Source organism: Protopterus annectens, chromosome 3.part0, assembly GCF_019279795.1.
Source record: "Protopterus annectens isolate FY-2018-M chromosome 3.part0, PAN1.0, whole genome shotgun sequence".
Lineage (NCBI taxonomy): Eukaryota > Metazoa > Chordata > Ceratodontiformes > Protopteridae > Protopterus > Protopterus annectens.
The window spans coordinates 849106106-849129301 of NC_056731.1; positions in this window are offsets into that span (position 1 = coordinate 849106106).

Below are 23196 nucleotides of genomic sequence, written 5' to 3' on the forward strand. Positions count from 1 at the left end.
GGGTAGGGTGTGGACATTGAGTGATTAGTTTATGGTCTGATCTAACCAGTGACGGGTTGACCTCCGGTGTGCAACACCTGTTGCCCATGTTGGTGATGACCAGGGTCCAATGTGTTTTCACCTCTGGTAGAGGAGTTTACCAGCTGATCCACGGCATTTGAATAGATAAATTACAGGAAGCGCTGGGCCTGGGAGTTTGTACTCTAGTAGTTTTCCCAGTAAATGGTAGGGTAATTGACATCACCCAATATCAGGGTGTTCGGTAGGACCTTTATGTTTTCCAGTGTCTCCAGAAAGATGGGAGTGGTGGTCCTGGGTCATGGAGGGTGATTTGTAGTAGGCTACAATTTGCTTTGCAGATTTGTCCGATGTTAGTTGCACATGGATGATCTCAGAGGTGTCTTGCTGCTCCACTAACCTGGAGGAGTAGGTATCCTTGCGGAATATGGATACACCCCCTTCCTGTGTGTTTTGGTCCATGTTCTGTGGCCAAAACGTATGGTACGAGTTGAAGCTCCGTAGTGCTGGGGTGCTCTCTGGAGCCTTGAACCAGGTTTCAGTTACTGCACAGATGTAGACGTTCTCCATACTGAGGAGTGCTTCGAGATTTAAACTCCTGGCGCTGAGTAGCACAGCCCTCAGTTTTTTGTTAATTGTGCTGTTTACGGAGGTGGGTTTGACTTTTGAGCCTTGCCTAAAATACGCACTATGGGGACAGCAAGAGCCTTGGCCAGTATTCGAAAGCCTAGGGACGACAGGTGCAAGCCATCTCTTGCAAAGCAGCACGGCTTGTCGAGCATGTGGTCTCAGGCTGACAGACACTGGATCCCCTTTGAATGACACCAGAAGCTTAGCCAATTGTTGAAATTGATCATTTTTTGCTTTATACTGAGGAATCATTCTTGGTGAGGGCAGGATGCTACTCAGGTGCAGGGTCATACCAACCTGGGGTACATGATCAGAGAGCTCTTCCACGTCTCTTTTCATGTAGTCAGGTCATTCACACCAACATGAACATTGACAGTTATATCTGTACTTGTTCTGGAGTGACCCGAATGCTTGTGTTATGTGGCGGATTCTGGCTCCCGACAGGCAGCTAACAGTAACCTTCAGCTTGTCCAGCCTCGTGAGTAGGACGTCAGTGTGCCTGACTACAGAGTCACCTATTACTAGTGTGTTAGGTATGTTATTTTGCCTTAAAGGCTGTGATTGTGCAGCACACTGATTTTGCGTTTTGTGTGTTTCCTGGTTTGTGACGGGAGGTGCAGGTTGCTTGAATGTCTGCTTTGGAGATCTCTGATGCTATTGCAGGTTTTTATTTAGAGCCTCAGAGTATGATTTTGGGTATTTATGTGTATTTTTTGTCGGTGCTGGTTTAGTAGATGTGTGTGTGGCTGGAGTTGTGGTGCAAGTGTTAACTTTCTCCTCTTCACTGTCTGTTCTAGTCTTAGGTGGAGACAGCTTAGCCTCCAGTTTGGCTGTACAATTGCATCTCTCGCATACATTAGTGCTTTGTGGTAGGAGGAGAGGGTTGTGTGTGTACATGAAGCAGTTGTAACATTGCCTCGGGATACCCAGATTCACCAGCTGGACTGGAGAGTACACCTGAAATTGCCCTTTGGTCATGCCTGAATAGTAGGGTGAGCTGCTTGGTTTGTGAGGGGTGAATAAGGAGCCTTGCCCTGCTGGGCAATCAAGTGTCAGGGTATATTAGTGCTTGCTATTAGGTCTGAGCAAGTGCTGGGCTGTAGGATGCTTTTTGAGTGCTTAGATTGAGAGTTAGACTAGTTTCAAGGGAAAAACTGAAGGAGACTTAGTGGAACCAGGAATACTTTAACCCTAGCTAAGCGGCGCTGCCCAGCACGCAAAACTGTGCAAATGCAGTTTTTATAGCAGGGAAATGAAAGCTAGAAATTAGCCCAAAATGGCCAATAAACTACTAACTTCTGAGCTAGAACCACTCCTCCAGGGATAGATAGGCTGCTCAAAGCTCCCCTCTCTCACAGGTGAGCAGAGAAACTTCCTTCTATCCAAGTAAGGTATGGGCAGTTCAGAAACTTGTAACAGCCCTGAATTCAGCACTACCTGAAAACTGTATACATGTGTATATGTGTATATATATATATATATATATATATATATATATATATATATATATATATGTATATACACACACACAAATATAAGTGTGTATGTATTATATATATCCATATACATATATATATACATATATATATATATATATATATATATATATATATATATATATACATACATATACATATATATCTATATATAAATATATATATATATATATATATATATATATATATATATATATATATATATATATATATATATATATATACACACACATTTATATGTACATGCATATATGTACAAAGTCAAAACCTTGATTGAAATGCACATCAAGGATCAATGGTAAGTCCAGGAAAGTACACAAACGCTAAGAATCGAGCACAAGACGTTCCAGATAAATTCCAAGTAGGTGACCCAGTATACTACAAATCATTATAAAAACAAAACGATTTAGCGCTTCCATCCACTCAATGTGGACTTCATTAGAACACTATTCAATTACACAAAACTGGTTTAATATTAATTAATTTTTGGAGCCAATGGGTTTAGCCAATAAAAAACGTTTAAAACTTTAAAGTGATACCTAATGCTTTTGTCACTTGTACAATATGCAATTTAAAAATTCTTAAGAAACTCATTACAAGTATTAATGCAGTACATAAAATTTACACAACTGAATAAGAATAAACAAATAATGACCTTTGCCATTATTTCATGATCCTGGCTTGCTGTATCATAAACATGTCTGCAATACAGGCTTAATGAGGATACTGTCATTCGATGGGGGGTGTCTTTTTTCCAGCTCCGGACCCATCCAAGCTAGAAACATCTGCAAGTTCCGTAGTCAAAGAAGCGTCTGGCGGCATACCAGACTCCGAACTGGTCTCTGTAGCGGCCTACGAATCCATCGAAGAGGGCATCAGTAGTTGCAAAAATGCCTCACTGAGTACTGGCGAACTAGTGACTAGCTTAACGGTAGCGTTGTCAGCTGTTTTGGACCTGTGCGGTGTCTTTATCCTTAGGTTTTTTCAGAAGATCAGTAGTCAGATGGCTTACAGAAGCCATTTCGGAATACAGAGAATGAGAGTGAAAGTATTTAGTGAAAATGCGGGCCTGACGAATAGTTTGGGCATTGAACAAAGCACAAAACCGACAGTGAGGTACGTCGTGGTCTAGGCCTAAACAGGTGACACAGTAAGAATGGAAATCTTGGTGTGGTATTTCCCTTCCACAGGCGGGACAATTGTTAACTTTTTCTGACATCGGTTAGAGCAAGAAAAAAAGGATCCCCAACTGGGTGCGTGGCTTTAGAAGACTTCAGGATGATTCAATTTGGAAACAAAAACTCCGGTAGTGGCCGACCAGCACTAGTGCAAACTCTGCTTTGGGCTCCTCGGCAAGACAGACTGATGAAATGGTGTCAAGCTTCCTGTTTTTATACCCCTGACATCCCGACGTTAGTCCTGGAGTGACGGCATCAGATGCAGAAATACAAAGTCTCTGGTATTTGGGCCAACTGAGGGCTACCTGCAGGCAGATAACCCAATTGTGATGACTGCAACAGTGAAACACGAAGAACATCCTGCAGTATGGACCTCCAGACACTGATGAAGCTGTTATTGGTCCAGGTCAAGACGTTCATACTCTAAAGCAACAAAGCATTCACCCTCCTTACCATACTCACGAGGTGGGAGAAGGAGTGCAGTTCAAAAGGGAACAAATAAAACAGTTTTTGGCCGATCCTCCTTCAATGGGGCATATTCTGCAAAAAAAAGAAGGGGGACTGGAACACAGGAAGAAAAAACTTGACCTATCCGGTTTAAGAACACATCTAATGACAAGGTCCTCCTGTGGCTGGTTGTCCTGCTGCAATATTTTCTAAACTGGTTTTCTGGGAAAGCAGAAAGGTCTACCAATGGCACACACACATCTCTGAGCCAACTGCAGAAACATGCACCCAATTCAACTTCCACTTGTACGGTTCTGCAAAACAAGTCTACTAGAATGTTCTCGAGAAGGAATATAGGATACCCTTTACTTCTGAGCCAAGTACCATGCTTCCATAGCTATATCCCGCACAAGAGATAAACAAGTGAGCAGAGCAACCCGCTTGATTATCTACCACATCAATATAGTGCTGGTAATGAAGATAAGTAGGATACGTGCACTTTTCCCTTCAGAGTTTTATCCCAAATCCCTTGGATCCGAACGTTTGCTGAATATGCCTCCCAAGCTATATTTGAAGACTGTGGTGACTGTCTAGATGTCTGTACCCAACTTGAATGAGATCCTCTGGTTGAGGTTCTCCTGCTGTATCCACCATGACGGCTCTTAATTGATACAGGGACAGCAGGGTGCTGGGAGCATTGGAAGGAGAAGGCAAGCCAACATCACCTGTTCCTTGCATACCACTACAGTTTCACCATATGGAGGTTTGCCAAGGTGACTAAATACTGAAGCAGTGTACACTAGTGTTTTAAGGAACTCCCTTGCAGTAATCTGATTTTGCTGTGCAATGGACGTGAAGTAGATGATCAAGAATAGCACTTTTCCTCTGGCTTGTAATGACTTAATGAGTTCTCTGGAAAAGGACTTGGTCTGGAAGGCATTAACTGGGATTTAGACAGCTTGAGAGATGGTCTTACACTTTAGAGGTAGGTATGTTTAGAGCCAGAATCAGGCAGTCTTCAATGCAACATTAATGTGGAAGCTAATTATTCTGCAGCAAACTACCTGAAGCCAGGCACTGAAAATACCACTGTTGCAGCAAATATACCTAAGGGCAAGGAAACAAATTGATAAGGAGTACTCCCCTGCATTAAATAAAAGGTATTTCTTGTATGTCCTAGTTATAGATATGTAGAGGCAGGCATCCTTCAACTTTAAGTAGCCAAGAAGACTTAAGGGATGAGGAGAGATAGTAAGACCTGTTATTTTGAATTCTAGCATTTTGCAAACATTACATCAGTTTTTCTTGCTCCAACTGTCAGGAGTGCCCCAACATGGAGCTAAGTTATGGTGGGGAAAACACCACCAGTAAAAAGTAAATACCAATACCCTTGAAGGAGGTGAGTAACAGGAGAGAGAGAGACATGGGGGCTGGAGGGAGGGAATCCAGGACTGCAACAGTGAATATACTCAAACATCTATATTTATGGTAAGTGTACACAACTGTACTATGTTCTTAGTGTTTCACTGTTGCAGTTATCACACTTGGGTTGATTCCCAAAGCTGAAGAAAGGGTGGAGGCAGTCAAGAAAATTAGGGCTGGCTAGTATGCCCTGCAGGACTGCCGTTGCAAAACCCACCCTGGATTTGGAAAAAAAAAAGAGGTAGGCGGCAATGGGGTGGCCACGGTGGTGCAGTGGTTAGCATTGTTGCCTCACAGCAAGAGGTTCTCTGGTTCTATCCTCAGCTGGGGTGCCTTCTGTGCGGAGTTTGCATGTCCTCCCTATGGTCGTGTGGGTTTCCTCCGGGTGCTCCAGTTTCCTCCCACATCCCAAAGACATGCTTGCAGGTGGACTGGACACTCTAAATTGGCCCTAGGTGTGTGTGCCTTCTGTGGAAGGTTGGGCACCGGGCTGGCAACTCGACACTGTAAAACTCCACTGCCAATCATAAGGGGACAGGTGATCCGCTGTGGCGACCCCTAACCGGGAAAAGCCGAAAGAAGAAGGTAGGCGGTAATGCTTGGTGAAGGTGTGTACAGAACTCCAGGTAGCAGCTTCCAGGGTGTCCCTGATAGGGACTCCCCTGAGGGATGCTGTAGAGGTAGAAGTTGCCCTAGTGAAATGTGTTGCGACTCCCTGAGGGGTTGGTTTCCCATAGTGCATGTAGCAGAAATGGATGCAATGTGCTATCCATTTGGAGACTGTTTTGAAATAGCCTTGCTCTCCTGCCCATGGTGCAAAGCTTACTAGTAACTGGTCAGATTTCCTGAAGGGCTTAGTACTATCAAGGTAGAATCTGAGCGGTCTGTGCACGTCCAAGGAGTGCAGGATCCTTTCCCCCTTTATTTTGAGGATTAGGGAAGAAAGTTGGCAAATGATTAGATTGGTTAAGAGCCACACTGAACCTTAGTCCTGAAGGAAACCCTGTCAGCATGGAAAATAATGAAGGGTTCCACAGCCATAAGTGCATGTAGCTCAGACTCTTCTAGCTGAAGAGACAGTCAGAAGAAAGGCTGTTTTCCAAGAGAGGAATTTTAACTCTGCAGGCTCCAAATGGGGGGGGGGGGGGGGTAGCAGCGTGAGCTTTTCCAGTACAAAGTTAAGGTCCCAAGCACGGGTGGGTGCTCTCCTTGGTGACCTTAAATTGTTTGCCCCTGTCAGGAATGGTTTGATAAGAGGGTGAGTGAATAGAGGTGGCTCTGTGTTGTAATGAGCCAAAATGGCAGAGGCATGGATCTTAATAGAGAAGGATAAGCCTCTGTGGAGTAGGTCTGCTAGGTAATCCAGGATTAGAGGTAAGGAGGGAAGTGCTGTGTCCTCTCCTTTAGACTGAGTCCAGGAACAATACCTTTTCCACTTATTAGTATACGTTTTCCTTGTACTGGGTCTTCTGGCTTGAAGTATGACATCCAGTACCTGCTTGCTTAGGCTGGTCACTGAGGGGAGAATTTAAGGAATAAGCCGGGCTGCAAGATTCATGGTTTGCAGTTGTGGATGCAAGATCTGTCCCCCCTGCTGAGAGAGGAGGCTTGGGTCTGGGGTAGGTGCCAGGGTAGCACCAGTGACAGGCTGCGCAGTAGTGGGTACCAGTGCTGGTGTGGCCAGTCTGGGGCAATCAGGATTGTTCTTGGTTTGTCCGGTCTTATCTTGAGTAATATTCGTGAGAGAAGAGGCACAGGGGGGATGCATATATTGAGAGGTTTTCCCAATGGAAGGATGCCCATTTCCCAGGCCCTGCTGTGAGGTGTCCTGGTGCAGAATTTGCTGAGCTGGTGGTTGCAGGGGGAGGCAAAGAGGTCCACCTCTGGGGTCCCCCATTTCTGGATCAGAATACTGAAGGTGCTGGGGTATAATTGCCACTCGTGTGGGTCTAAGACATTTCTGCTTAAGTCATCTGCCAGAGAGCTTTGTTTGCCTGGCAGGAATTGAGCTAGCAAATGGATCTGCTTGTCCAAGGCCATGCTCCACAGGGCCATGGCTAGCCTGCAGAGTGGGTAAGAGTGTGTTCCTCCCTGCTTGTTGATGTACCACAACTGTGGTGTCAGTTTTTATCAGCAGGGGTCCTGGTGAGAGTAGGGACCTGAAAGCTGTAAGAGCATGTTGAACAGCTAGCATCTCTCTCTGGTTGATGTGCGGATGAGATTGACTTGGGCTCCAGTGGCCCTGAATGCACTTGTCCAGGTGTGCCCCCCAGGCATAGTCTGATGCGTCTGTGGTTAGGGTCTGGGCTGTGTGGGTATGAGTAAAGGGAAGCTCATTGTTGTGGTTGCATGATGCTGCCCACCAAAAAGGACTCTGTCCTTAGATAAAGTATGACCGGTATGACTGTTTCCAGGTCCTGAGAATGCTGACACCAAAGACTTAAGTACTATTGAAGTTTCCTCATATGCAGTCTGGCATATGGAATTAGTAGGATGCAAGAGGCCATGAACCCTAGGGCCTGCAGGATTTTCCTTGCAGACAGCTGGGATCAGGTGACCATTTGAGCAAAGTAGCCTGTCAGACAGGCTTGTTTTTCTGGAGTAAGAAATGCCATCTTGGATGCTGTGTCCAAGATTACTCCTAGGAATACAATCTTTTGACTAGGAACTAGTTTTGACTTCTTTTCGTTGGTGTACCCCAGGGAGGTTAGAAGATTCTTTACAAATGTCAGGTGCTACAACAGCTGTTTCTGTCTGCCTGAATCCAGCAATACTCCAAGTATGGGTAAATTTGGATTATTCTCTTGTCTGGAATAAGCAATGGCTGGAGTCAAGCATTTTGTAACTACCCTGGGAGCAGTGGATAAGCCAAAGGGAAGTGCAGAGAACTGATAATGCATAGATCCTGCCCTGAAACATAGGTATTTCCTGCACGAGTCCCTGATGGGATGTGCAGATAGGCTTCTTTTAGGTCTAGGGTGACTAGAGTGGAAAGATCTAGGACTGGACGCCAAGTGCCCTTTTTTCCTGGGTAACAGGAAAAGTCTGGACTAGAACTCTAATTGCCCTTATTGAAAGCAGGGACTGGATTTGTTTTTGTGCCTCTGCTTACTGGTTTGGGGGAAGGTCTAGGAACCCTTTTGGGGTTGGCAGTGAGTGTAAGTAAGATTTGTACCACTGGAATACAATGTTGAGGGCCCATCTGTCTTTGGTGATGGAGGTCCAATTTTTTGCATGATGGGCAAGTTTTCCTCGTAGGGGCACAAGCAGTTGGGTAGAGGCAAGGAGAGGAATAGAGAAGTCATTGTGAATTCTTTCCATAAGGGGGTGACTTAGCACTCCCTGTTTTTGACGTGGAGGCACTCCTTGCTTAGATCTCTGCATACCCTGAGACTGAAGTCTGGGGGGGTCTGTTTCCCCTGGGTCTAGTTTGAGATAGCTTTGATGGGGCTGGGAAAAAATGTTTGAGGGGCAATGCCTATTGAATCTAGGAGGCTGCACATGCAAGAAATTTTTGACTGCCTGCATAGATTTAGTCTTTTCTTCCATCTTTTTTAGACCTTCTGCTTTGGTGCCAGATTGTCCTTGTTCAAAGAAGCGTCTAGTAATTTTGATTTGACATGGTCTGGCAAGATCTGCTCCTTAACCCAAGCATGCTTTCTCAGTACAGAACCAGTGACTGCTGCCCTACAAGATGCTTCTAGGGCATCAAAACCACATTGCAAAGTATGTTTGCCGACTTGGCTTGCAGGATGCATAAGCTCTTGTAATTATTTTCTGCACAGTCTGTAAAGGTAGCTAATTTTAGCTTAAGTGCCATATGTTGCTGGTATTTCAGCATGTGTAAAGTACAGTTGTGTACCTACCATAAATGCAGATGTTAGAGTGTATTCACTGTTGCAGTCATTACACTTGGGTTATCCTGCTGGCAGGCTACCCGCAGTCGGCCTGAATTCCAAAGTCCTGGTCTGGCATCGGTTGCTGTCGCCTCTTCCCTGACGTCAGTGCGCCAGGGGTATACAAGATGCAGCCGACGCCATTTTCTTCAGTTTTTTCTTGCCCCAGATGATAGGTGCCCCAAAATGGTAGGCTAAAAACATTGCTTATAAAGGGCATGCACTAAAATAAAAAATACCTTCATCTACAAGCAAATACACCACATAGGTTGTATAGAATAGAGAAGTACAGATAAGTCCCAGCAAAGAAAGGGGGATGGAGGGTGGATAACCTGGACATCTGGACTGCAACAGTGAATACACTCTAACATCTACATTTATGGTAGGTACACAACTGTACTATGTTCATCGTGTTCCACTGTTGGTTATTACACTTGGGTTGAATCCCAAAGCTGAGGTTGGGCGGCTGGGTCTAAATAGAAATAGCAGTGGCTATGAGGCCCTGCAGAACTGCGGTGGAAAAGCCTGCACTGGATTTAGAGTAAAGAGGTAAGTGGTAGTGCTTGGTAAAAGTGTGCAATGAACTCTAAGTTGCAGCCTCCAAAATTTCCTTGGTTGATACTCCTCTGAGAAAAGCTGCTGATGTGGCTGCTGCCCTGGTCGAATGTGGCCCAACGCCCTTAGTCACCGATTTGCCATGCTGTGCATAGCAGAAACGAATGTAGTGTCATATCCATTTTGAAATAGTCTGCTTTGAGATAGCCTTTCCTTGTGATCCTGCAGCATATGCTACTTAAAAGTTGCTCAGTCTTTCTGAAAGTCTTAGTTTTGTCCAAGTAGAAGCGTAGCTGCCTGTGTATGTCCAAAGAATGCAGAAGTCTCTCCCCTTTATTCTGGGGATTTGGATAAAAAGTAGGCAAATGAATGGTTTGATTAAGAGCCACACTGGATACTACCTTAGGCATAAATGTTGGGTTTGTCCTTAGAGAAACCCTGTCCGGTTGGAAAATAAAAGGTTCCACTGCCATTAATGCCTGTAGCTCTGATACTCTTCTTGAAGTAATTGCTAGGAGCAAAGCTGTTTTCCATAATAATTTCATCTCAGCTGTGTTGGCTGGCTCAAAAGGAGGCAGTGTGAGCTTTTCCAAGACAAAATTGAGATTCCATGCAGGTATTGGTGCTCTCCTTGGAGGTCTTATGTTTTTCGCTCCTCTGAGGTACTGCCTTGGCAATGGATGTGAAAAGATAGGTGGTTCCGTATTGTACTGAGCTGAAATGTCAGGAGGCATGGATCTTAATTGAAGAGAAGGATAGGCCCTTGTCCAGCATCTCAGTTAGGTATTGTAAAATCTGAGGGATATTTGGAACAAGTGGTTCAATTCCTTGTGCCCGACTCCAAGCACAGAATCTCTTCCATTTTTCTGCATAAGATTTTCTGGTGCTGGGCCTCCTGGCTTCCAAAATGACATCCATAACTGCTTTAGAGAGGTGTGTTCTGCGTGGTTACATTATTCGTCATGCAGTCAGATTTAAGGGTTCTGAGTTGACTGTGCAGGATCTGATTGTTTTGTTGAGTCAGAAGATGAGGAATTTGAGGTAAAGTCCAGGCTGGGCCTTGAGACAAGCTCTTTAGGACCGAGTACCAGTGCCGGCGTGGCCAGACTGGGGCAATCAAAATCATTTTTGGCTTCTCTTGTCTGACCATTAGGAGTACCTTGGGGAGGAGAGGCAGTGGTGGAAAGGCATAAACTGTCAGGGTTTTCCAGCTGAATGATAGAGCATCCACCTTCCATGCTTGCGTGTGATAAGTCCTTGTGCAGAATCTCTGTAGTTGACAGTTGTGAGGGGAGGCAAATATATCTATGTCTGGGCATCCCCATTTCCTTGTTATCATGCTGAAGACTTGTGGATCTAGTTTCCAATCGTGAGGGTCCATGTGGTTTCTGCTTAGTTCGTCTGTCAGAGTATTTGTCTTTCCTGGCAGGAATTGTGCTTGCAGATGCACTTGATAGGTCAATGCTGTGTTCCACAAGTTCATGGCTTACCTGCAGAGGGGGTAGGAATGTGTGCCCCCTTGCTTGTTTATGTACCACACGACTGTAGTGTTGTCTGTCTTTAGTAATAGTTGTCCTGGATGGAATAGATCCTTGAAGGCTGTCAGGGCATTCTGTACCACTAGCATCTCTTTTTGATTGATATGAAGATGCATTTGGCTTGCGGGCCACGAGCCCTGAATACATTTTCCTGTCATGTGCGCCCCCCAGGCATAATCCGATGCATCTGTTAGTATCTGCCTGGCTGTGGGTAAAGTGAATGGCTGTCCCTTGTTGTGGTGACAGGCCAGTGCCCACCATCTAAACTCCTGTTGCAGGCAGGGAATGAGAGTAATTACTGTTGCCAGGCTGTGGCAATGTTGGGTCCAAACACTTTTTAGATACCACTGTAGCTTCCTCGTATGCAGTCTTGAATATGGAATTAGCAGAATGCAGGATGCCATGAAGCCCAAAGCCTGCAGAATGTTTCTTGCAGGTAACTGGGTCTCTGTTGCCATCATTTGGAAGTAATGAGTCAGTTACCTTTGTTTGTCTGGCGTGAGATAAGCCATCTGGGCAGTTGTATTTAAGATTGCACCCAGGAATATTATCTCTTGAGAGGGCACTAGTTTTGATTTCTTTTTGTTGACTGTGTACCCTAGGCAAATTAGTAATCTTTTTACAAACGCCAGATGTTTTAATAGAATGTCCTTGCTTTCTGCTTGAAGGCAGTCCAAGTAGGGATATATTTGAATTCCTTTTTGTCTGCAAAATGCAATTACTGGTGCCAGGCATTTTGTGAAGACCTTGGGCACAGTAGATAAGCCAAAGGGCAGTGTAGAGAATTGGTAGAGCGTTGAGTCAGCTATGAATCTGAGGTATCTTCTGCAAGATTGTCCGATTGGGACATGAAGGTATGCCTCTGAAATCCAAAGTTACGAGCCAAGCCTTCTTGCCCAGCATGGGCAGAAGTTGCTGTAGTGTCAACATTTTGAATTTTGGAACTTCCAGAAATGTATTTAGAATAGACAGGTCCAGTATTGGTCTCCAAGCTTTGTCCTTCCTGGGTACCAAGAAAAGCCTTGAGTAAAATCCTTGCCCCAGCTCTTGCTGTGGTACTCTTTGAATAGCCCTCATGTCCATGAGAGATGAAATTTGCTTTTGTTCCTCTGCCCATTGATTGTGTGGCAGGCCTGGCATACCTTTTGTCTTTGGCAGGGTGTGAGAGTGGAACCTGTAGCCCTGAGAAACAATATTCAGTACCCATTTGTCCTGGGTAATCATGTGCCAATTTTGTGAGGAAAGTGCTAGCTTTCCCCCTAAGGCAGCTGCCAAAAGGTAAGTGCTTGGCATTGGCAGTGGGGATGTCATTGGGACTGTTTCCTATAAGGTTGTCATTTGTCGTCTTTGCTTTTGGAGGTAGGAGCACCCCATTGTTTAGGCCTGTATGAGCCTTAGGCCCGAGATCTGCCTCTAGGGCATTTGTATCTGCCTCTCTGTGGCCTGACACTGGAAAGGACCAATTCTTAGGCCAGTTCCTGCTAAATCTGGGTGGCTGAACCTGTAAGAAATCCTTGACTGTTGTACCCCTGACGACCTGGTGTCGTGGAGGAAGGGACAGCAACTGCAGGACCCGGGACTTTGATCGGGCTGACTGAGGGCTACCGCAAGCAGCGACTCAAATGTAATGACTGCAGCAATGAATACACTCTAACATCTACATTTATGGTAAGTGTACAGAACTGTACTTTTCAGCCTCCTACCGGCAGTATCCAGGTATTCCAAACTGATCTCAGTAGCTTCCTCTGGTAACGGTGTGTACCCATGACCATGCAGTCTACTTCTCCATTCTGACCATAGGCTTCAGAGCCCCAGGAGCTTAGCCACCCAAGAGTATCATTGTCTGATTTGAGGAGACTTTCATCCTTTACCCCGGCAGTTACTGTTACCCTGTCTGCCTTGGCTCCGGTTTCTTTGGAATGTAGTGGGTCTGAGATCCCGGAGGTCACCGTTGGATCGGGGGGGGGGATTTGGTTCCGACTTGGTTGCAACAGTCCTTTGTTCCCTGGGTGTCAGTTGACAGCTTGGGTTGATCCTGACTGGAGGCCGGGGAGCTTGGGTTCCTGCCTTTTCTTTCTCTGTTCCGTCTGCACTGGGCGGGAGTTAAGGGACTGTCTGGGTCCTTAGGCTTTCCACATCATGGAAATGGTTTTCTCTTCATGAGATACGGTCTCAGAGCTGTAGTCCTCCTTGTCATCCCTTGTTGGATCAGAGTGGTGAGCCTATCATACCTGGCCACAGTCAGCCTTCCCCAAAGGGCCTCCAAACTTCCCCCTAGAGCGAATCCCTTCTTCAGAGACCCCTCCAGAGCCTCACATTTAGGGAACCCCTCTTAGGAAGACATGTAAGAGGAGGCTCTTAGACTCCCCCTTGGAGTCTCTCAGCAAGGAGTTGAACCTTGAGGGAGAATGACCACCCTAATCACCACCAGAGGACATCTCCCTGTGGAGACATTTTGGAGATTTTGAAGCAGAGGTGGAAGATCAGCCCACCTCATTATCATGAGAAGGCTGTGTTTTTGGAGGCTTTCAGGCCATTCCCATCTACATCTTGGATGACCCGGTGGACGACCTTGTCTACTGTTTTGCCAGGTCTGGAATGAGCCGGACATGATAGAACGTATCGCAAAAAAAGAGCAGGCAAGTATTTATCTCCCTCAAAGACCAACCACATTGGGCAAAGGGTATACCAGTTGATGCCATGGTGGTGGTGGCAGCTGCCAAGAAAGATAGTGGAGTAGACGTTTTCTGTCCATCTGCTGAACATGGAGTCCAGAGCGATGGACATATTTGGAAAGTGCGTTTACGCCTCTGCCATCTTCTCAGTGAGAGAATTAAATTATCTAGCACACACTACTGAGTTGCAGAAAGGTCTTGTCGAGAGCTATCTGTCTCTGCTAGAGAATCGATGGTGGAGGATGAGAAAGTGTCTTCCCAACTGGCTGCGGTTTTCCTCCCTAATTCTTCCGTGAGACTCCTCTCCTATTCCATGGAAGGTGTCTCACGGACAGCCAGCTCAGGTATTGCAATTAGAAGTCATGTGTGGATGATGCTTTGACTTTGTGGAACCTTTCAAAGCATTCGTTAATGCCCCCTTTTGCTCTATGGGCCTTCCATTAAAGAAGCCCTTATCTGCAATGAGCAAGAAGGAAGATGCTATCTGTCGTTGGGGTTAAGTTTTCTTGCTTTCTGAATACTTTCTGTGGAAATCCGCAGCATAGCATGAAAACCTGGTTCCAAAAATCCCAAGCGTCTTTCCAGGAACAACTCGGCGGTTCTTCCTCCAGAGACAGAGGGAGAAATTTTAATGGGAGATGCCACCCTAGGGGCAGAGGGGGGGACCACAGAATCAGGGGTTCAGAGATCCTTTTTTTGATAAGCCCTTTCAGTGCTCCTGAAGTGCTGTCCGATTTGTTCAACTCTGGAGGTAGTTTGGGGTTTTTTCTTTGTACCCCGACAGCTGGACTTCTCTAGCAAAAAAGAGTTGAGTGCTAAGAATCCTATCCAGATGTTATATTCCCTTCCTTCAACTGCCAAAAACTCAAATATTTCCCGAAGTTCCACCCAATCAGAGAGAGTATGCAGTTAAAGAAATTCAAAAACTTCTGCAAAGAGTCATCCAAGAGGTCCCAACCAAGCAAAAAGGATTCTGATCTATCTTCTGCTTTTTTAGTGCCAAAAAAAAAAAAAAAAAACAGGGATGCAAGAACTGTCCTGCTTCTAAGGGACCTGAATTGTTTTGCGAAGAAATCAAAGTTCAGAATTGTTACTGTTCCAGTCCTTTATATCATTGTTGCGAAAGGGCAATTGGATGTTTTCAGTAGACTAAATCTAGCACAAAACAGACATCTAGCAATGTCGTGATCAGGGCCTAGGCAAGGAATACAGTAAGAATGAAAATCCTTGTGAGGTATTTGCTTCCCACAAGAAATACAATTGTTAACTTTTACTGACATCGGTCTGGAGCAAGAAAAAGTTTCCCTAACGGGTTACTTAGCTTTACTGAAGACTTCGGATCTGAAATTTGAGTCGGCCGACCGGCACTTGCCAACTGCTTTTGCTTCGGGCACCAAGGGGCAAGAAAGACTGAAGAAAATGGTGTCGGCTGCATCTTATATACCCCTGGCGCACTGACGTCAAGGAAGAGGTGACAGCAACCCTCGCCGGACCAGGACTTTGGAATTCAGGCCGACTGCGGGCAGCCTGCTAGGAGGGTAACCCAAGTGTAATGACTGCAACAGTGAAACACGAAAATCTGGCAATTCAATGCCCTAACTGCAAGAGCTGCAGAGGTGTATAGTTTTTTTATCCAATCTGTCTAAAGCTCGGGAATCCCTGTCCAAATGAGTTGGATTCTTAGCTGTAGTTGCTTTTATACCATTAAGCCCCTGGGAAATGACCTCAGGGTCAGCAGTAGGATTCTTGAAAAGATATTTGTGAGAGTGACTCTGTAGTACCTGTCTGGTTTTCTTGGAGCAGGGAGTAAAGTATCAAGAGTTAGGCTGGATTCCATAAAGACATCATCCAGAACTGGCGGTATTGCTAAAGATCTATGCTGTAGCAAATCTCGAAATTCTCAGTCTCTTTTTGGATTGAGGATAGTCTTGGCATTCCCAGTGGAAATGCTCTCCCAGTATGTAGGGTTTCAAATAAAGAAAAATCCTCTGGAGGGGAAGCAGAGGAAATGGATTCCTCTGCATCCTCAAACAAATAAAGGCATGTCTTCATATAAAGTAAGATCAGAGTCGGACTACTGGTCTGTTAAGCTGCTGGGGACAGGTCTCTCTCGCAGCAGGAGAAGGCTGGCTTCCCCTAATCGGCATAAACAGGTCGTCTGCCATTTTAAGCATTTGATGTTGTGGCAAGGAAATAGGTGCTCGAGTTTGGATCATTTTCTTACACGTAGCTCGTATTCTTGCCCTTAGAAACTCGGTAGTTTTTGTCAGAACTGAAGCGAAAAAAGTAGTCTGTTTTGTCGAGCATCAGTAGTGCTAAGAACTACCTCAGAAGCAGGTGCCTGCACAGCAGCTCCAAACCTATCCAAGGTAGAAACATCTGCAAGTTTTTGTAGTCAAAGAAGTGTCTCACGGTATGGGTCTCGGTAGTAGCCTGCGAATCCATCGGAGCAGGCATCAGGGGCTGCAAAAGCACCTCGCTGAGTACCGGCCTGTGTGGTCTTGTCTCCGTCTTTATCCTTATGTTTTTTTTCGGAAGATCGGTATATGGATGGCTTACCGAACAGCAAACGTATTTAGCAACAATAAGAGCCTGACAATGAATAGTTTAGGTGCTGAACAAAGCGCAAAACAGATAGTGAGGTACGTCATGGTCTGCGCCTAAACAGGTGATGCAGTACGAATGGAAATCTTGGTGTGGTATTTGCTTTCCACAGGCGAGACAACTGTTATCTTTTTCTGACATTGGTTAGAGTAAGAAAAAAGGATCCCCGACGGGGTACTTAGCTTTAGAAGACTTCAGGAGGATTCAATTTGAAACGAAAACTCAGGTAGCGGCCGACCGGCACTCAAGCAAATGTACAGTTTTGTACCTACCATAAATGTAGATGTCCGATAGGAATGCATCTGCAGTCCTTACAAATGGGTTGTCCTGTCGTCAGGCAGCCCCTCGGTCGGCCGGATTCCAAAGTCTGGGTCTGGCTTCGGCTGATGTCGCACTTCACCAGACGTCATAGCTGCAGTTCTTCGGGTATAAAGGCATCAGCCGACGCCATCTTCCTCAGTGTTTCTTGCCCCAGATGCCAGGTGCCCTCTTGGAAGGCTAAATTTGGATAAATGCCAATGTTTCCAAATAGTAGAGAGCAAACAAAAAATAAGCATGTATGTACATTATATACAAACAAATACACCATGAAAGATCCCCCCCCAGCTAGCTATAAGATGGGCAAATACCCTATGAGTACCACAGAGGGGAAGGCGGGTGGGTAATCCTGACTGCAGATGCATTCCTATCGGACATCTACATTTATGGTAGGTACAAAACTGTACTATGTCCTTCAAGGATGCATCTGCAGTCCTTACAAATGGGTAGAATACCATAGCCAAACTGGGGGAGGAGGAAAAGAGCTAAATTATGGTGTAGTTAGGATCCCTTGCAAAACAGCAGTGGCAAAACCTGCTCGGGATCTAGAATATAAAGGTAGATTATAATGTTTGGCAAATGTATGCACGGAGGTCCAAGTAGCAGCCTCTATAATGTCCTTGGTGGCCACTCCTCGTAAGAAAGCTGTGGTAGTGGCTGTAGCCCTTGTAGAGTGAGGCCTGATGTTCTCTGGAGTTTTCTTTCCATGGTAGGAGTAACAAAATCTAATGCAATTTCCTATCCACTTGGAGATTGTTTTGAAATTGCTTTTCCTTCCCTTCCTGTTGCATATGCTACTAGAAGCTGGTCAGTTTTTCCATTGCCCTTTGTCCTGTCCAGGTAGTAGCGTAACTGTCTATGTACATCCAAGGTATGCAACAGTCTTTCTCCCCTGTTCTGTGGGTTTGGGAAGAATGTAGGTAGGTGGATAGCCTGGTTTAAGGACACTCTGGATACCACCTTAGGCATAAATGTCGGGTTTGCTCTCATGGACACTATCTTGATGGAAGACCAGGAAGGGTTGCACTGCCATTAATGCCTGTAGTTCAGAAACCCTTCTTGCTGAAGTGATCGCCAGCAGGAAAGCAGTCTTCCATGATAAGTATTGTAATTCTGCAGTTGCTGCTGGTTCGAAAGGAGGAAGTGTCAATTTTTCTAGCACAAAGTTCAAGTCCCATGCTGGCAATGGTGGTTTCCTAGGAGGCTTTACATTTTTGATTCCTCTCAGAAACTGCCTGAGCAGAGGATGTGAGAAGACAGGAGGATCCAAGCTGTATTCTGCTGAGATGGCTGATGCATGTATCTTGATGGAGGAATAGGACAGGCCTGAGTGGAAGAGCTCTGCCAAGTATTCCAGGATATTGGCTATGTTTTCCCGTGACACATCTTCTCCCTTTGCAGTACTCCAAATGAGGTATCTTTTCCATTTTGCTGCATAATTTTTCCTTGTAGAGGGTCTGCGAGCCTCAAGGATAATGTCTTTAACCCTTTTGGATAAATTTGGGTTAATTGATCTTATGTAATGCTCCAGGCAGTCAGCTGCAGAGTTTTCAGGTTTGGATGCAGGATGCTGTAATTGTTCTGTGTTAACAGCAGTGGAACCAGGGGTAGTGCCCATATTTGTTCCTGAGACATGCTCCTTAGTAATGGGTACCAATGTTGTCTTGACCAGTCTGGAGCTATCAGAATGATCCTTGGACGGTCCTCTGATTTTCAATAGCACCTTGTGCATCAAAGGAAGTGGTGGGAATGCATATGCTGTCAGGTTTTTCCAACTGAAGGATAAGGAGTCCACCTTCCAAGCAAGTGGGTGGTACGTCCTTGTGCAGAATTTCTTTAGCTGGTGATTGTGTGGGGATGCAAATAAGTCTATTTCTGGAAGTCCCCATTTTCTTGTGATGGCTTTGAATATGTCCGGATGCAGCATCCATTCAGGCATCCGTGGTAGTTCTGCTTAACATATCTGCTAGAATGTTTTGTTTTCCCGGTACAAAAATTGCTTGTAACTGAATGTTGTAGCTCAGGGCCACATTCCATAGGTCCAGTGCCATCCGGCATAAAGGGTATGAATGTGTGCCTCCCTGTTTGTTGATGTACCACATAACTGTGGTGTTGTCTGTCCTTATCAACTGCCCTTCTCGGAGAAATGGTCTGAATGTCTGGATTGCCAATTTTACTGCCAGCATTTCCTTTAGATTTATGTGCAGGTGCAGCTGGTCTTGAGTCCATAAGCCTTGTATGCACTTGTCCAGCATGTGGGCCCCCCAACCGAGGTCTGAGGCGTCCGTTGTGATGGTTTGACTTGGTTGAATGCTGTGGAAGGGCAACCCTGTGTTTGATTGACAGGCCTGAGCCCACCATAGGAACTCTTGCTTCAGGCATGGGATTAGTGGAATTTTGGTTTCTAGGCTGTGTTTGTGTTGAGACCATAAATTCTTCAGGTACCACTGTAGCTTTCTCATATGCAGCCTGGCATGAGGGACCAGTATTATGCAGGATGCCATCAAGCCCAGGGCTTGTAGTACTTTTCTTGCTGTTAGATGGTCCTGCTTTGTTAATGCCAAGAAGTAGAGAGGAAGTTGTTCTTGCTTTTCTACGGTTAGGAATGCCATCTGCTTTGATGTGTCCAGCTCTGCACCCAAAAAGGTTATTCTTTGGGATGGTATCAGCCTTGACTTTTTTATATTGACTGTATATCCCAGGGCTTGCAGCAAGTAAATGACTCTTTGTAAGTCTTCTGTTAGCTTGTTTTTGTTGTCCGCTTGTATCAGGCAGTCGTCCAGGTAGGGATAAATTTGGATTCCCTGAAGTCTGCAATGAGCGATTACTGATGCCAGGCATTTCGTGAACACTCTGGGCGCAGTAGATAAGCCAAAGGGCAATGCTGAGAATTGATAATGCTCTGATCCTGCAAGAAATCTGAGGTATCTTCTGCAATTTGGTCGTATGGGGATGTGCAGGTATGCCTCCTTGAGATCTAGAGTTACCAGCCAAGACTCCTTGCCCAGCATGGGAAGAAGCTGCTGTAGAGTCAGCATTTTGAATTTTGGAACAATGAGGAATGTGTTTAAAGCGGACAGGTCGAGAATAGGCCTCCATTTTTCTCTTTTCTTGGTACCAGGAAGAGTCTGGAGTAAAATCCCTTTCCTCGTTCCATAGATGGTACCTTTTCCACAGCTCTCATCCTTACTAATTGAGCTATTTGTTTTAGAGCTTCTGCCTTTTGATTTGGTGGTAGGTTTGGCATTCCTCTTTTTCCTGGCAGAGTATGGAAATGAAACCTGTAACCTTGGACTATAGTTTGCAAAATCCACTTGTCCCTTGTGATGTAATGCCAGTTCTTTGAAAATAAGGCTAGCTTTCCGCCTAAGGGTGCTTCTAGTTCCCTGGTAGGCGGTGCCAGAGCCAAGTCACTGTGATTGTCCTGTTGCAGTGGTGGTGGCTGCGTCCGTGCCTCGCTGGTTGTTGCCCTGCCACTGGCGTCCCCTGTAGGCACCCCTGGATTGATTTCTGCCTCTTGAACACCTAGTCCTGCCTCTCTGTGCTTTAGAGGAGTCTGGAAAGGACCAATTTTTGGAGGGCCAATTCCTGCTAAACCTTGGAGGTTGAACCTGTAAGAAGTCTTTCACTGTTTGTACAGATTTTGCCTTCTCTTCCATTTTCTTCAGTACCTGCTGTGCAGGAGAACCAAATAAATTGACCTTGTCCATAGGAGCATCTAATAGTTTTGATTTGACATGGTCTGGTAAGGCCTGCTCTTTCAACCATGCATGCCTTCTGATAACTGTGCCAGTCATGGCTGATCTAAAGGAAGCCTCCAGTGCATCATAGCCGCATTTTAAAGAATGGTTACTAACTTGCTGAATGTTATGTACCAATTCCTGAACATACTTCTTATCTAAAGGTTCATCACAGGACAGTTTTTTAGTTAACTGATCAAGCATAAACTCCTGATATTGGATCATATGAAATTGACAGTTCAAGGCCCTAGCTGACAGAGTAGCCGAGGTGTAAACTTTTTTACCCCATCTCTCTAAGGACCTGGATTCCCTTTCTGAGGGGAGGGGATTTTTAGCAGAGGTAGATGCTACTGCCTTAGGCCCCTGGGAGATGGTCTCGGGATCTGCAAAAGGAGCCTTGTATAAATGGTGATGTGTGTCCGGGACCCTGTAGAACCTATCGGGCTTAGCAGGGGCTGGAGGTAATGAATCAGGAGCAGTACAAGCATCATTAAATGCATCATCTACAACAGAAAGAACTGGAGGTATAGCTAAAGGCCTATGTTGTGGTAAATGCAAAAAGGTTCTAAGCCTTTTCCTGGAGTCTGAGAAATCTTGGCCCTGCCACTGAAATTGCTCCCTCATAGCATGTAAGGTTTCCCCAAAGGAAAATTCCTCAGGTGGAGAGGCAGAAGGGATGGACTCTTCAGCATCAGAGTCTTCGTAAGGGGAATAAGGAGCCTCTGGAGGGTCTGTATTGTCTGAATCATCAGAAGAATCAGAGGACACAGGCACAGGGGGCTCTGCTCTAGGTCTCTTCTCTGGAGGTGGTTGAGAGGCCCTGTCTGGATGAGGTTGGGATCCCCTGATTAAAGAAATGAGATCCTCTGCCAGAGAAAGCATTTGGGAACTGGAGCTGGGCCTGTGAGAGGGGGTCTTAACAGGCACAGTCTTAGTAGCTTTAGCTGCTTTAGCCCAGGCAAAGGCCTTAATTGACATGGCTGCAGGAGGCCTAGCAGCTCCCCGTGCAGGGGTTGAAATATCCAAAGGAATAGTGTCAGATAATTCCTAAGAAACCACAACTGCAGGTTGGATTTCAGAAGCCGATTCTACCAGGTTAGAAGAGGCCTCGGTAGAAGGCATGGTTTCGGCTGAAGAAAGAACCGCTTGCTCGGTTTCGGCCGAAACCGAGACACTCGCGGTTTGCTTAACCGCGGTTTCGGCCGAAACCACGGACCGCGACTGTCGGTCCTTTTCTTTGCGTTTTTTGGATATTTGTGTAGTCGGAGGATCCGATGGCATAAGCAAAATCAGAGCCGAAAAACTGCTCAGCAAATTCCGACCGACGTCTAAGCGTCCGTCGGTTAAAAGAAGCATAGGCTAGACAAGCTGCTACGTCGTGGTCTGGGCCTAAACAAGGTAAGCAGTAAGAGTGGAAATCTTTATGAGGTATTTGTTTCCCACAAGTTACAGTTATTCACTTTTTCTGACATCGGCTGAGGCAAGAAAGAGTCCCCAACGGGGTACTTAACTTTTTAGAAGTCTTCGAAGTAGTATTCGGTAGTAGTAATCTCTGGATCTGACCGACCGGCACTTGCGAACAGCTTCTGCTTCGGGCGCCACGCGGCAAGAAAGACTGAGGAAGATGGCGTCGGCTGATGCCTTTATACCCGAAGAACTGCAGCTATGACGTCGGGTGAAGTGCGACACCAGCCGATGCCAGACCCAGACTTTCGAATCCGGCCGACTGAGGGGCTGCCTGACGACAGGACAATCCATTTGTAAGGACTGCAGATGCATCCTTGAAGGACATCTGCTTCTGCTTAGGGCTCCTTGGCAAGAAAGACTGATGTAATGGCATTCGGCTGCCTCTTTTTATAGCCCTGACGTCGTGACAAGTCCTGGAGCTACAGCATCTGACGCAGAAATACCAATTCTCTGGTATTCAGGCCCACTGAGGGCTACCTGCAGACAGACAACACAAGTGTGATAACTGCAACAGTGAAACACAAAGAACACCACCGATTTGTCCAGTTGGGTTTCTGGGCAGACCACTTCATTGACATAGAATCTCTACTATCTCTTTGAAGGAGACATCCTCAGGGGGGTGACTAGGGGAAACCCTCCCATCTGTGTCCTCAGTGAGGGACTCCGGTGGGGAGTCAATGTGCCTCCTTTTACACATTTCTGAGGCAACTCCTTAGGAGGGGTCTCTGGGGAGGACTCAAAGGTCTGGCTGCTCCCGTGCAGGAGCTCCCTGGGGCAAAGAGGTGGTAGGCTGTATCTGAAGTAACAGGATGGTGGAATCCGTAACAGAAAGAGAGGGAACCAGGGCAGACTCCTAAGATGAGATCGTCAAGGGTCCCAGGATAGAGAGAACCCTTCTCCACCATGAAGGCAGGAGAAGAATGAACCATCTGAGAAGGGGCTACAGACTGGTCCACAACACTCTGCATCAATAAGGGAGCAAGAGCTGAACCTCCAGGCGCTAAGACTCTGATTGGAAGTCTCTGGTCTGAAAAACTGAGTCAAAACCATCCCCTCTGATCCAGCGCCAAGGCTACAGCTCCAAGAGCAGGACGGATCAGAACCGCCAAGGTAACGGCTGGTGTCATGGTACTAGATACCATCAGCACTGACCCCTTGATGTAGTGTCCTCGGATCAGGGAAGGAGTGATCGGAATGAAGCTAGACTGCATG